We start from the raw sequence: 13,941 nt of genomic DNA, 5'->3' as shown, positions 1-13,941 counted from the left end.
TATTTACCATCCCAAAACACACTCGCGTGATAACCTCTATTTATCACTCATATCACCTCAACCATAAGTGGGGGCGGTCGGGTAGCCTAGTGGTTAAAACATTGGCTCGTGACTCCGAAGACCTGGGTTGATTCCCAATATGGGTACAATAAGTGAGGCCCATTTCTGGTGTCCCCCAGTGATATTGCTGGTATATTGCTAAAAGCAGCATAAAACCATAGTCACTTACTCGCTCAACCATAAATGGAATAACACCTATAAAATCTACAGTTAATGGAATCTTAAGATTTGTTCTCAGCTGATGATAATAAATAACATTTCACACTTGTGAGTAGAATGTGAATGCAATGGGTTAGTACTGTTAATTTTACAAGATTTTTGACTATATTAAGACTCATATTGCCTCGACCATAAATGGAATAATGCCATTAAAATCTACAATTAATGGAATCTTAAGATTTCTTCACGACGACTGATAGTAAATTCTTGTGAGCAGAATCTGAATGCAGTGGGTCAATATTTCTAATTTTAAGAGATTTTTTACTATATTATGACTCGTATCACCTTGACCAGAAATGGGACAATGCCTTTAAAATCTACAATTAATGGAATCTTCTTAAGATTTCTTCTCGGTTGTGATAGTAAGTAACATTTCAAACCTATGAACGAAGGTGTGAATGTAATGAAGATGTGAATGTAATGGGTCAGTATTTCTAATTTTAAGAGATTTTAGACTATATTATGACTCATATCACCTTGACCAGAAGTGGGATAATGCCTTTAAAAGTACAATTAATGGAATCTAAAGATTTCTTCTCGGTTTTGGACTGAGTCTTAATGTAATAGGTCAATATTTCTAATTTTAAGAGATTTTTGACTATATTATGACTCATATCACCTTGACCAGAAGTGGGATAATGCCTTTGTGTTTTGAGATCGGATCTGATGATTCGTCTGTGTATATGTGACACCAATTTGGCCAATTTTCATGTATGTATGCTAGTGTGGTGGTTTTAGCGATGTTAGGATCAGTCTGTTTATTTAGTGTATCGGCTAGTGTTGTGTCTATTTTTGGTATTTTAAGTTTTGGAGTGAAGATATTGGATGATTTATTGATTTGTTTAAGATTATTTATTTTGTGTTCATTTAGGTAATTGGTTATTCTTTGGGAAATTGGAGTAAGTAGTGGATGTTTCCGGGCTAGGGCTTGGTTTCTAGGGCTAATATTTTTTTTTATTAACTTTTCAATTAGTGGGTTTGATTGGGACGCGGCCCAGAAGTTTAGGGTAAGTTGTTCCCTACGTAGTTTAAGTGGCATTTCTCCTGTTAAGGCCTGGAATGAGGTGGAGGAGGTGCCATGTTGAGTTTGTGTGATTAGTTTTAGGGCCTGATACTGGATTGAGGCTAGTTTTTTAATGAGAGAGTTGTTTAAGGTGTCGTAAATGGCACTGCCATAGTCTAGTTTGGATCTAATTAGTGATATATAGAGTGAGAGGAGGGTGTTTTTAGAAGCCCCCAGTTGGAGCCGGTTAGGCATCTTAACGTGTTTAGGTCATTGCTGCATCTGGTTACAAGGTTTTTAATGTGAGCATCCCAGGTGAGATGTTCATCGAAGATTAATCCTAAGAATTTGGTTTGTTTTTGGAATTTGATTGGTTTGTTGTTTAGTTGGAGGTTTAGGGAGGCGGGTTGCATATTTTTGTGTTTAAATACTATTCCGGTGTTTTTTTCTGAGTTTAGGGAGAAGCCCCATTTGTCAGCCCATTTTTGTATTTTATTTAGAGATTTTTGTAGTAAGTTTTGGGCCATTTTAATGCTTTTAGTGCGGATCCAGAGGGCTCCATCATCCGCGAATTTTGATGTGTTTACTTTGGGGGATAGTCCCTCGAATAGATCGTTAATCATAATGTTGAAGAGTGTTGGGCTTAGGATGCTGCCCTGGGAAGTGCCATTTTCTAAGGGACATTGGTCCGATAGCGTTTGGTCAATGCCCATGGTGATTTTGCGGTTTGTTAGGAAACTTTGGATGTAGTTAATTATTTGACCTTTAAGACCTATTTTTTTTAGTTTTTGTATTAGCCCGTTATGCCAAACCATGTCGAATGCTTTGGAGAAGTCTAGAAAGATGCCTGTAGTATATTGTTTGTTAAGTTGGCCTGTTTTAATGTCCTGCTCTAGTCGGGCGAGGTTATCTAAGGTTGAGCGTCCAGGAGTGAAACCGCTTTGGTCTGGATTTATTATGTTGTTATGTTCTAAGTAGCGTTGTAAACTGTTTTTGGCCATTGATTCCATTACTTGGCATAAGTTAGAAGTTAGGGAGATTGGTCTGTATAAATTAGCCTGGTCAGCTGGTTTATTGGGTTTGGGGATTGGTATGACCAGGGCTTGTTTCCAAGGTGATGGGACCTGTCCGTTTAGATATATGAGATTATAGAGTTTCAGAAGAGTTTGGAGTAGTTTTGGTGGTAGTTGTTTAATTATCTGGTATGAAGTAAGGTCTAAGCCTGGGGCTGTGCCCTTTTTCCTATTTTGTAGGATGTGGAGTAGTTCTTCCATTGTGAAATGGAGATTAATTTCTAGGTTATTATCTTTTGGCTCTTTGGTAAATTTGGTTTCTGATTTTAGTTGTTCCTGGAATTTTTGGTTGAAGTTGCTATTGCTACTGACGGCCGAGAAGTGATTTGCTAGGTTATTAGCTTTTCCAGTGGGGTTTGTTGAATTGTTTATGTTGGGAGTTTTTTTATGACGTTTAATGCCCCTAATGGCGTGGATTTTGCGCCAAACTGTTCTGGCGTCTGTATGATGGTTAATTTCTTCGCAAAATTTTTTCCAGTCTCTTGTTTTAGCTGTTTTAACTAAGCTTTGTACTTTGTGATTTAGTTCATGTGCTATCTTTAGGTGTTTGAAGTCACGTTTGGCTTTATTGAATGCGGATTTGCGTTTACGCCTAGTTTGTTCTATCTCCTCGTTCCACCAAGGAACCGAGGGTTTGCCTATGCTGGTTGTTTTGAAAGGAATGGAGCTTTTAGCTGCGTTTATTATGTAGTCAGTGAGGTTTTTACAGTAGATTTCGGGGTCGTTACTTTCTAGGTCAGCTAGGATAGCCTGGTTGCAAATTTCCTGAAATTTGTCCCAGTCGGCTTTGTTGTAGTGGAATTTAGGTTCCTGGTTTTGGGTTGGTGTTGGGATGTTTACGTCTCCTATAGTTATATTTATGGGGAAGTGGTCACTACCTAGTGGTACCCCGTGTACTTCCCATTGAATACTTTGGGCTAAATCTGGGGTGCATATGGTTAAGTCAATAGCCGACATTTTGTGGTGTATTTTGTCGTATCTAGTTACGTCTACATAGTTTAATAGATTTGAAGCTTTTAGATAAATGCTAGCCTAAGGTGTCAAGATCCCATCTACCAGATAAAAGATTACCTTGAACTATTTTATTTATGTAAATCTGTCATCACCTATATTAGAATAACATTCAGGAATAAGACTCATTAAAGCTCTGCACGCTAACGTCGAACCCATTCGACAGAGGTGTCCATCCCCGTGCATCTGATGTCGAACCCATTCGACAGGCGAATAGCATAACAACACCCCAAAATAAAACTCGCTATATCTATTTACCAAGAAGGCTTTGCGTAACATTTAAATTACGTATGACATGCATAAATGCTCAGTTTGCTCAATATCAAAACGTTCAGTCATTTATTTACCTCAAAAAGAAAATATCGCGAGTTAAAAAAGTTTCGGCCAAACTTCTCGGCACACATCTACCAGGAACGGCCATTGTTGACTTTTGGCACTTCACGTTGAGCGGCATGCAGTCCGATATTTTCTTTATAATTTCATCATTTTTCCTATTCGATCATAATTTTTTGTTTGCTGACGAAAGGAAAACACTCATGTCCCTTTATTTCTAAAATTAGCAACTTTCGGTGTAATTAATTGTAAACAAAAACAATCTGAATCGTAACATCATCGATTGGATGGAACTTGTACGATCATGGCAACGGCGGTAAACAAACAACTCCACATGCATAGTTATCCCGTTAGACTATTACAATCATTTTGTTACATCTAACTTAATTTTCTAGAATTATTGAAACGCATGTATAAATCTTTGTAAAAAGAATTTCATTTTTAAAGAGTTTGCAAATGATTTTGTTTGATAAACTTTCCGACACATTGCCAAGCCGACAAACGTCAGTGATACGTTTGGGCGTGGCCTAACTCGCGATTTGTTGAGTCGAACAAAGTCAACAAACACTGCGAAAAATGACAAATATTGGATGATACGCAAAATCTGAACTGATATACATTCTAGGTAAACCATTCAATAGCAAAATAATGCATTTTTATGAGAAATAATCAAAATACTTGCAATTTTAGCTATCATTTCTGAAACCGGAAGCACGTACCGCATGTGACACATGGAAGCAAAATATGCAAAAGTTGGTAAGCTATCATAAAGAAATTCCGAAATAGATTCAAATTCAAAAGAAAATACATAATTTACTATTTTTCGTCAACTATTTACTATTTATTGATCTGGAGAGCAGTCTTCACTCTTATTTGTTTCATATTTCTTCGTGATTGTCGCAATAAAATGTGTAAGTCTAAATCCGAAACCGTAATGGATTTCACGCTCGATGATTTTAATTTTCAAATATTTTCTATAAACGAGCGCAACGGAGAGCGATCCAACGTATTGATATGCCATAATAATAACATAATATTGTTATTGGTCTAACATTACAAAAAGAACGATTTAAATATTAAAGATGTTGTTGAAAACTTTCTGAGAACCTCCCGTCCTCTGAACCGATAACATTTTGGTACACAACGAGGTAGTGTAAATATATATAGATTCTAGGCTCCTATTTATATATATGTGTGATTTTGTACCCAAAAAAAAATTAAATTATACCCAAAATACTTTGTGAATTTGTACCTAAGAAAATAAGACAATAGAGCTATAATTATATTTATGTTTTAATGTAGATGAACAGAACACATAATAAAATATTTCATCAAGTTCCAAATATGATTATGACTGTGATCCTTGAAATTGATTGTTTAGTTTTGAGAGAAAATTGACGTCTTTTCACTGAAGGAGAGGCCAGTTAAGTTGGTTAAACCTAAGTTAGAATGAATTGTTTTGATAGGAAAGTGATATTATGTTAAGTTTAAGACACCAAATTAATGTATATCTTTGAAATAATTCTAGGTAGATCTACAAAATCACATACCCATTTGGGTAACAAATTACTAGAAATTTTGGGTACAAAAGTCACCACTGTACATTTCAACTGATTTTCGTGAATCAATGGGATAAAAAAAAATTGTCTGAATGATTCCTTTTCTCAATTTTTAAGACAAGAATTTGTTTTACATAACAAAACAGGCAGATCTACACGGATCACTTATAGTCCTAAAAATGTGAAAAATATGGACACCTCAGAAATGAGGGCTTATAAGGTTATAATTCTACCTAACTAGTCACATGGTTTGACTTAGATCTAGGTCTATCTAAGAAAAGTCCTTATGAAAATCTTTTTTTAATTTTTTTATGACACTTACATTTCTGGCACTTAGACAAAGAGTATTCAAGGAAAGACAGATATGTTTTTGAATGAAAATATGACTTTCCTTTATAATTCTTTTTTTCGTGATGACAGGGGAACTTTTATACACACCAGCTGAGGAAGTTGTGATACTGTGATTGCATACAAAGAAAAAACAGTTTGGAAGCAGTACCTGTATGTATAAAATAGACCACATAAGGTGAACAAAAGTAATGGGTTGGCTGACTGGAAAAAATACATCTGGCAAGGGTAAACATGTACACAGGCATGTTTCTTTTCATTCCAACCAGAAGACTGAGATAGCATTTTCTAAGAAACCTATAGCAAACTAACCAGCTTATGTGCCACCATGGTTCGTGTGATTAAACAAACAAAAATGGCATGTACTGTAACAAGTACTGTTACTGTAATTAAATTAAATTAATTCCTATTAAATTATATTTCAGAATTGTTTTATTTGGAAACAAACCACATAATGCACAAGATTAGTGTCCATATGAGTTTAGTATGTATATGTTAAGGATCTGATTTATTCATTATTGATGGAATACTAAAATTAAAATGACATCAGAGAGTTACTTATTCACATAGTTGATTTTCAGAGTGCAAGACAATAATTGTTGAATAAATATGTTTAAACTAAAGATAATAATTGAAGTTTGATCAGTTACACTGTGCTGATGCAAAGACTAATATTTACTGTCCCCACACACCATCATTGTGGGAAAAATAACTATTAAATATAACTTAAAATTTTAAAACCTGTAAACAGCTGTAAATAATTAAACAATTACAAATCTATCATCAATGCGCAATCATGGTGGTCTTCATATTTTTGGAATAAATTTAGAAATCCTTCGTGAAACTGTTCTAAAATCATGCTAGGATCTATGAATGTATTCCCGAAAGGAAAACTATCCTAAATGTAATGTGGAACTAACACAGAAAATATGTACGTAGAATTCTATTGCTTATATATACCCTATCATATTCAGCAACGCGGGGATGTTATTTTGAAACACGTTTTGTCAAGCCCATTTTCGCGCACCTGGCGCAGGGTGATCTTGCTGATCGACGATATCCATAGACGTATTACGTGGGATACACTTGTTGTAGTGAAACGTATCAGCATGTACATCGCAGAAATATGAATCATGTCCCATTTATATTCACAACATTGAATGGTGATTCTTAAATATCAACAGAAGTTCAAATAAAAGATACCGAGAAACTTGCATGTGGCATGTTGATTTAGCGTCTACCGTTTCCGGGTCACGGGAGCATGCAAGGTCAAACGGATTAACTAATACGCGAATTATATCGTCAAAGTCACATGTTTATGTCATGTTAGTGGTGATTACTGATACTGTGTATCGACTTATATTTTTGCTGTATGTGATAGGCGAACTATTTCAAAATTTACTGTAATTGTTTTGTTTCGAAAGCTTATCAGCAGACTACCCCTGTCTGTGACATCACATCCGGTGACCTTTGCACTTACTGAAATAGTGCTGTCAGAATTCACGATCTTTATTTTCATTTTTCTCTCGTCATATTTATTGGAATATGACGAATAAAACATTCTTCTATTGAGAAGATCGTCAACTTTCGCCAAGTTATATTTATAAAGGCAATGTAATCTTTGTTGATATTAAAATTAAAATAACTTATGCGGAGGTCGGGCGAAGCGCGCCATGTTTGATTTTAGGACGGCTGCTAGCATCATGACACTGGTTTTTTATTTTTGTATATCGTAAATATTCAACCAAAACGCTTGAAATTAGGATTAGTGAATATTTATAAGTCATTAATTGTTTCCTGCAAATTTTATAACATGACACGTCAGATTAAACCGAATATTCGTATTTCTGCAACCGACATGATGACCTCGAAAATTAAGTTATTTTTCTGTTTAACGTTTAGATAATAAATTCACTGAAATGGTTCATAATTTACCATTGCACTGATATATGCCGATTATAAAACCCGAATTTTTACTCAAGTAAAATTAAGATATCGGAGATATGATTATTGAAATCAATTTGCAAAAATGTTACGATATTAGAGGGTTCCTAGCATGAAATGCAAACCACCTTCAATAACGCAATTCAGGTAAGTTCAAGAAAATTTACAAATTTTGTGTTCGCTTTGGTCTTAACCTTGGTATTATTGAAAACACCAGGATATTTTTATATAGAATTGTGTAGTTTTCTATCAGGAATAAATGTGCAAAATATTTCTTCAATTGGCCCTTGTTTAATGAGGCACTGACTGTTTGAAATCACCCACCCTCTTTAGAGCGCCTTATGCTAAAATTAATCCAGCAGGCAGGGGTAAGAAGTGTGAAAATAATTCAGCAGGCTAAAGGTTAAGGATTAGCCCCAACACAAGCTCGTCTATAGTGTCACCATAATCTCTTTCAAAGCATCCAGTAAATATGTCAACAAGATTAGTGCCAGTCCAACAGGATTAACAGGATTTAGTATTTCCCTCTGTCTAGCCATCCATTTAGCTTAGGACACAACCAATCGTGTATCAACCAATCACATTCCTTTTTATTGTTCAAATTTTTGTTAAATACATACTGTAGCCAAGTTTTAAAGCTCTGCACGCTAACGTCGAACCCATTCGACAGAGGTGTCCATCCCCGTGCATCTGATGTCGAACCCATTCGACAGGCGAATAGCATAACAACACCCCAAAATAAAACTCGCCATATCTCTTTACCAAGAAGGCTTTGCGTAACATTTAAATTACGTATGACATGCATAAATGCTCAGCTTGCTCAATATCAAAACGTTCAGTCATTTATTTACCTCAAAAAGAAAATATCGCGAGTTAAAAAAGTTTCGGCCAAACTTCTCGGCACACATCTACCAGGAACGGCCATTGTTGACTTTTGGCACTTCACGTTGAGCGGCATGCAGTCCGATATTTTCTTTATAATTTCATCATTTTTCCTATTCGATCATAATTTTTTGTTTGCTGACGAAAGGAAAACACTCATGTTCCATTATTTCTAAAAATTAGCAACTTTCGGTGTAATTAATTGTAAACAAAAACAATCTGAATCGTAACATCATCGATTGGATGGAACTTGTACGATCATGGCAACGGCGGTAAACAAACAACTCCACATGCATAGTTATCCCGTTAGACTATTACAATCATTTTGTTACATCTAACTTAATTTTCTAGAATTATTGACACGCATGTATAAATCTTTGTAAAAAGAATTTCATTTTTAAAGAGTTTGCAAATGATTTCGTTTGATAAACTTTCCGACACATTGCCAAGCCGACAAACGTCAGCGATACGTTTGGGCGTGGCCTAACTCGCGATTTGTTGAGTCGAACAAAGTCAACAAACACTGCGAAAAATGACAAATATTGGATGATACGCAAAATCTGAACTGATATACATTCTAGGTGAACCATTCAATAGCAAAATAATGCATTTTACGAGAAATAATCAAAATACTTGCAATTTTAGCTATCATTTCTGAAACCGGAAGCACGTACCGCATGTGACACATGGAAGCAAAATATGCAAAAGTTGGTAAGCTATCATAAAGAAATTCCGAAATAGATTCCAATTCAAAAGAAAATACATAATTTACTATTTTTCGTCAACTATTTACTATTTATTGATCTGGAGAGCAGTCTTCACTCTTATTTGTTTCATATTTCTTCGTGATTGTCGCCATAAAATGTGTAAGTCTAAATCCGAAACCGTAATGGATTTCACGCTCGATGATTTTAATTTTAAAATATTTTCTATAAACGAGCGCAACGGAGAGCGATCCAACGTATTGATATGCCATAATAACATAATATTGTTATTGGTCTAACATTACAAAAAGAACAATTTAAATATTAAAGATGTTGTTGAAAACTTTCTGAGAACCTCCCGTCCTCTGAACCGATAACATTTTGGTACACAACGAGGTAGTGTAAATATATATAGATTCTAGGCTCCTATTTATATATGTGTGTGATTTTGTACCCAAAACAAATTAAATTGTACCCAAAATACTTTGTGAATTTGTACCTAAGAAAATAAGACAATAGATCTATAATTATATTTATGTTTTAATGTAGATGAACAGAACACATAATAAAATATTTCATCAAGTTCCAAATATGATTATGACTGTGATCCTTGAAATTGATTGTTTAGTTTTGAGAGAAAACTGACGTATTGTCACTGAAGGAGAGGCCAGTTAAGTTGGTTAAACCTAAGTTAGAATGAATTGTTTTGATAGGAAAGTGATATTATGTTAAGTTTAAGACACCAAATTAATGTATATCTTTGAAATAATTCTAGGTAGATCTACAAAATCACATACCCATTTGGGTAACAAATTACTAGAAATTTTGGGTACAAAAGTCACCACTGTACATTTCAACTGATTTTCGTGAATCAATGGGATAAAAAAAATTCGTCTGAATGATTCCTTTTCTCATTTTTTAAGACAAGAAATTGTTTTACATAACAAAACAGGCAGATCTACACGGATCACGTTTAGTCCTAAAAATGTGAAAAATATGGACACCTCAGAAATGAGGGCTTATAAGGTTATAATTCTACCTAACTAGTCACATGGTTTGACTTAGATCTAGGTCTATCTAAGAAAAGTCCTTATGAAAATCTTTTTTTAATTTTTTTTATGACACTTACATTTCTGGCACTTAGACAAAGAGTATTCAAGGAAAGACAGATATGTTTTTGAATGAAAATATGACTTTCCTTTATAATTCTTTTTTCATGATGACAGGGGAACTTTTATACACACCAGCTGAGGAAGTTGTGATACTGTGATTGCATACAAAGAAAAAACAGTTTGGAAGCAGTACCTGTATGTATAAAATAGACCATATAAGGTGAACAAAAGTAATGGATTGGCTGACTGGAAAAAATACACCTGGCAAGGGTAAACATGTACACAGGCATGTTTCTTTTCATTCCAACCAGAAGACTGAGATAGCATTTTCTAAGAAACCTATGGCAAACTTACCAGCTTATGTGCCACCATGGTTCTTGTGATTAAACAAACAAAAATGTCATGTACTGTTACTGTATTTAAATTAAATTAATTCCTATTAAATTATATTTCAGAATTGTTTTATTTGGAAACAAACCACATAATGCACAAAATTAATGTCCATATGAGTTTAGTATGTATATGTTAAGGATCTGATTTAATCATTATTCATGGAATACTAAAATTAAAATGATGACATCAGAGAGTTACTTATTCACATAGTTGATTTTCAGAGTGCAAGATAATAATTGTTGAATAAATATGTTTAAACTAAAGATAATAATTGAAGTTTGATCAGTTACACTGTGTTGATGCAAAGACTAATATTTACTGTCCCCACACACCATCATTGTGGGAAAAATAACTATTAAATATAACTTAAAATTTTAAAACCTGTAAAAAGCTGTAAATAATTAAACAATTACAAATCTATCATCAATGCGCAATCATGGTGGTCTTCATTTTTTGGGAATAAATTTAGAAATCCTTCGTGAAACTGTTCTAAAATCATGCTAGAATCTATGAATGTATTCCCGAAAGGAAAACTATCCTAAATGTAATGTGGAACTAACACCGAAAATATGTACGTAGAATTTTATTGCTTATATATACCCTATCATTTTCAGCAACGCGGGGATGTTATTTTGAAACACGTTTTGTCAAGCCCATTTTCGCGCACCTGTTGTTGAGGGTGATCTTGCTGATCGACGATATCCATAGACGTATTACGTGGGATACACTTGTTGTAGTGAAACTTATCAGCATGTACATCGCAGAAATATGAATCATGTCCCATTTATATTCACAACATTGAATGGTGATTCTTAGATATCAACAGAAGTTCAAATAAAAGATACCGAGAAACTTGCATGTGGCATGTTGATTTATCGTCTACCGTTTCCGGGTCACGGGAGCATGCAAGGTAAAACGGATTAACTAATACGCGAATTATATCGTCAAAGTCACATTTATATTTCATGTTAGTGGTGATTACTGATACTGTGTATCGACTTATATTTTTGCTGTATGTGATAGGCGAACTATTTCAAAATTTACTGTAATTGTTTTGTTTCGAAAGCTTATCAGCAGACTACCCCTGTCTGTGACATCACATCCGGTGACCTTTGCACTAATTGAAATAGTGCTGTCAGAATTCACGATCTTTATTTTCATTTTTCTCTCGTCATATTTATTGGAATATGACGAATAAAACATTCTTCGATTGAGAAGATCGTCAACTTTCGCCAAGTTATATTTATAAAGGCAATGTAAACTTTGTTGATATTAAAATAGCAATAAGTTATGCGGAGGTCGGGCGAAGCGCGCCATGTTTGATTTTAGGACGTCTACTAGCATCATGACACGGGTTGTTTATTTTTGTATATCGTAAATATTCAACCAAAACGCTTGAAATTAGGATTAGTGAATATTTATAAGTCATTTAATGTTTCCTGCAAATTTTATAACATGACACGTCAGATTAACCCGAATATTCGTATTTCTGCAACCGACATGATGACCTCGAAAATTAAGTTATTTTTCTGTTTAACGTTTAGATAATAAATTCACTGAAATGGTTCATAATTTACCATCGCGCTGATATATGCCGATTATAAATCCCGAATTTTTACTCAATTAAAATTATGATATCGGAGATATGATTATTGAAATCAATTTGCAAAAATGTTACGATATTAGAGGGTTCCTAGCATGAAATGCAAACCACCTTCAATAACGCAATTCAGGTAAGTTCAAGAAAATTAACAAATTTTGTGTTCGCTTTGGTCTTAACCTTGGTATGATTGAAAACACCAGGATATTTTTATATAGAATTGTGTAGTTTTCTATCAGGAATAAATGTGCAAAATATTTCTTCAATTGGCCCTTGTTTAATGAGGCACTGACTGTTTGAAATCACCCACCCTCTTTAGAGCGCCTTATGCTAAAATTAATCCAGCAGGCAGGGGTAAGAAGTGTGAAAATAATTCAGCAGGCTAAAGGTTAACAGAGAAGGGGTTTGACTCTCTTACCAAGCAGACCTCTCTCCCACAGCCCAGAGTGTGTACCGACTCTCTGTGGCACCCTGAGTTATTTTCTAAGTATATTGTAAATTGTTAATTGTTCATGTAAATAAATTGTGACTAGTCTCCTGTGACTCTGGCTCTTAGCTGACTAATTCCCCAAGAAAACCAGCACGCCATTTGAAAGGTATTGTTCACCCAGAACAGTTCCATGATACTCGTATCACCTTGACCAGAATTGGGATAATGCCTTTAAAATCTACAATTAATGGAATCTAAAGATTTCTTCTCGGTTGATGATAGTAAATAATATTTCACACTTGTGGACAGAATCTTAATGTAATAGGCCAATATTTCTAACTTTAAGAGATTTTTGACTATTTTATGACTCGTATCACCTTAACCAGAAGTGGGATAATGCCTTAAAATCTACAAGTAATGGAATCTTAAGATTTCTTGTCGGTTGATGTTAGTAAATAATATTTCACACTTGTGAGCAGAATCTTAATGTAATGGGTCAATAATACTAATTTTAAGAGATTTTGATGATAGTAAATAACATTTCAAACCTATGAACAAAGGTGTGAATGTAATGGGTCAGTATTTCTAATTTTGAGAGATTTTTGACTATTTTATGACTCATATCACCTTGACCAGAAGTGGGATAATGCCTTTCAAATCTACATTTAATGGAATCTTAAGATTTCTTGTCGGTTGATGATAGTAAATAATATTTCACACTTGTGGACAGAATCTGAATGTAATGGTTCAATATTTCTAATTTTAAAATAATAGGTCAATATTTCTAATTTTAAGAGATTTTTGACTATATTATGACTCATGTCACCTTGACCAGAAGTGGGATAATGCCTTTTAAATCTACAATTAATGGAATCTTAAGATTTCTTGTCGGTTGTTGATAGTAAATAATATTTCACACTTGTGGACTGAATCTTAATTTAATAGGACAATATTTCTAATTTTAAGAGATTTTTGACTATTTTATGACTCATATCACCTTGACCAGAAGTGGGATAATGCCTATAAAATCTACATTTAATGGAATCTTAAGATTTTCTTGTCGGTTGATGATAGTAAATAATATTTCGCACTTATGAGCAGAATCTTAATGTAATGGGTCAATACTGCTATTTATAAGAGACCTTTTACTATATTATCACTCATGTCCCTTTGACCAGAAATGGGATAGCCCTTTCACATGTACAAATAATGGAATACTTGTAGCTGATTTTTATTAATTATCGATTAGATATTTACCCTTGTATTACTG

The sequence above is a fragment of the Haliotis cracherodii genome, unplaced genomic scaffold (assembly GCF_022045235.1).
Source record: "Haliotis cracherodii isolate W230 unplaced genomic scaffold, xgHalCrac1.p SCAF_10, whole genome shotgun sequence".
Classification (NCBI taxonomy): Eukaryota; Metazoa; Mollusca; class Gastropoda; order Lepetellida; family Haliotidae; genus Haliotis; species Haliotis cracherodii.
Note: the sequence above shows the minus strand (reverse complement) of the source record.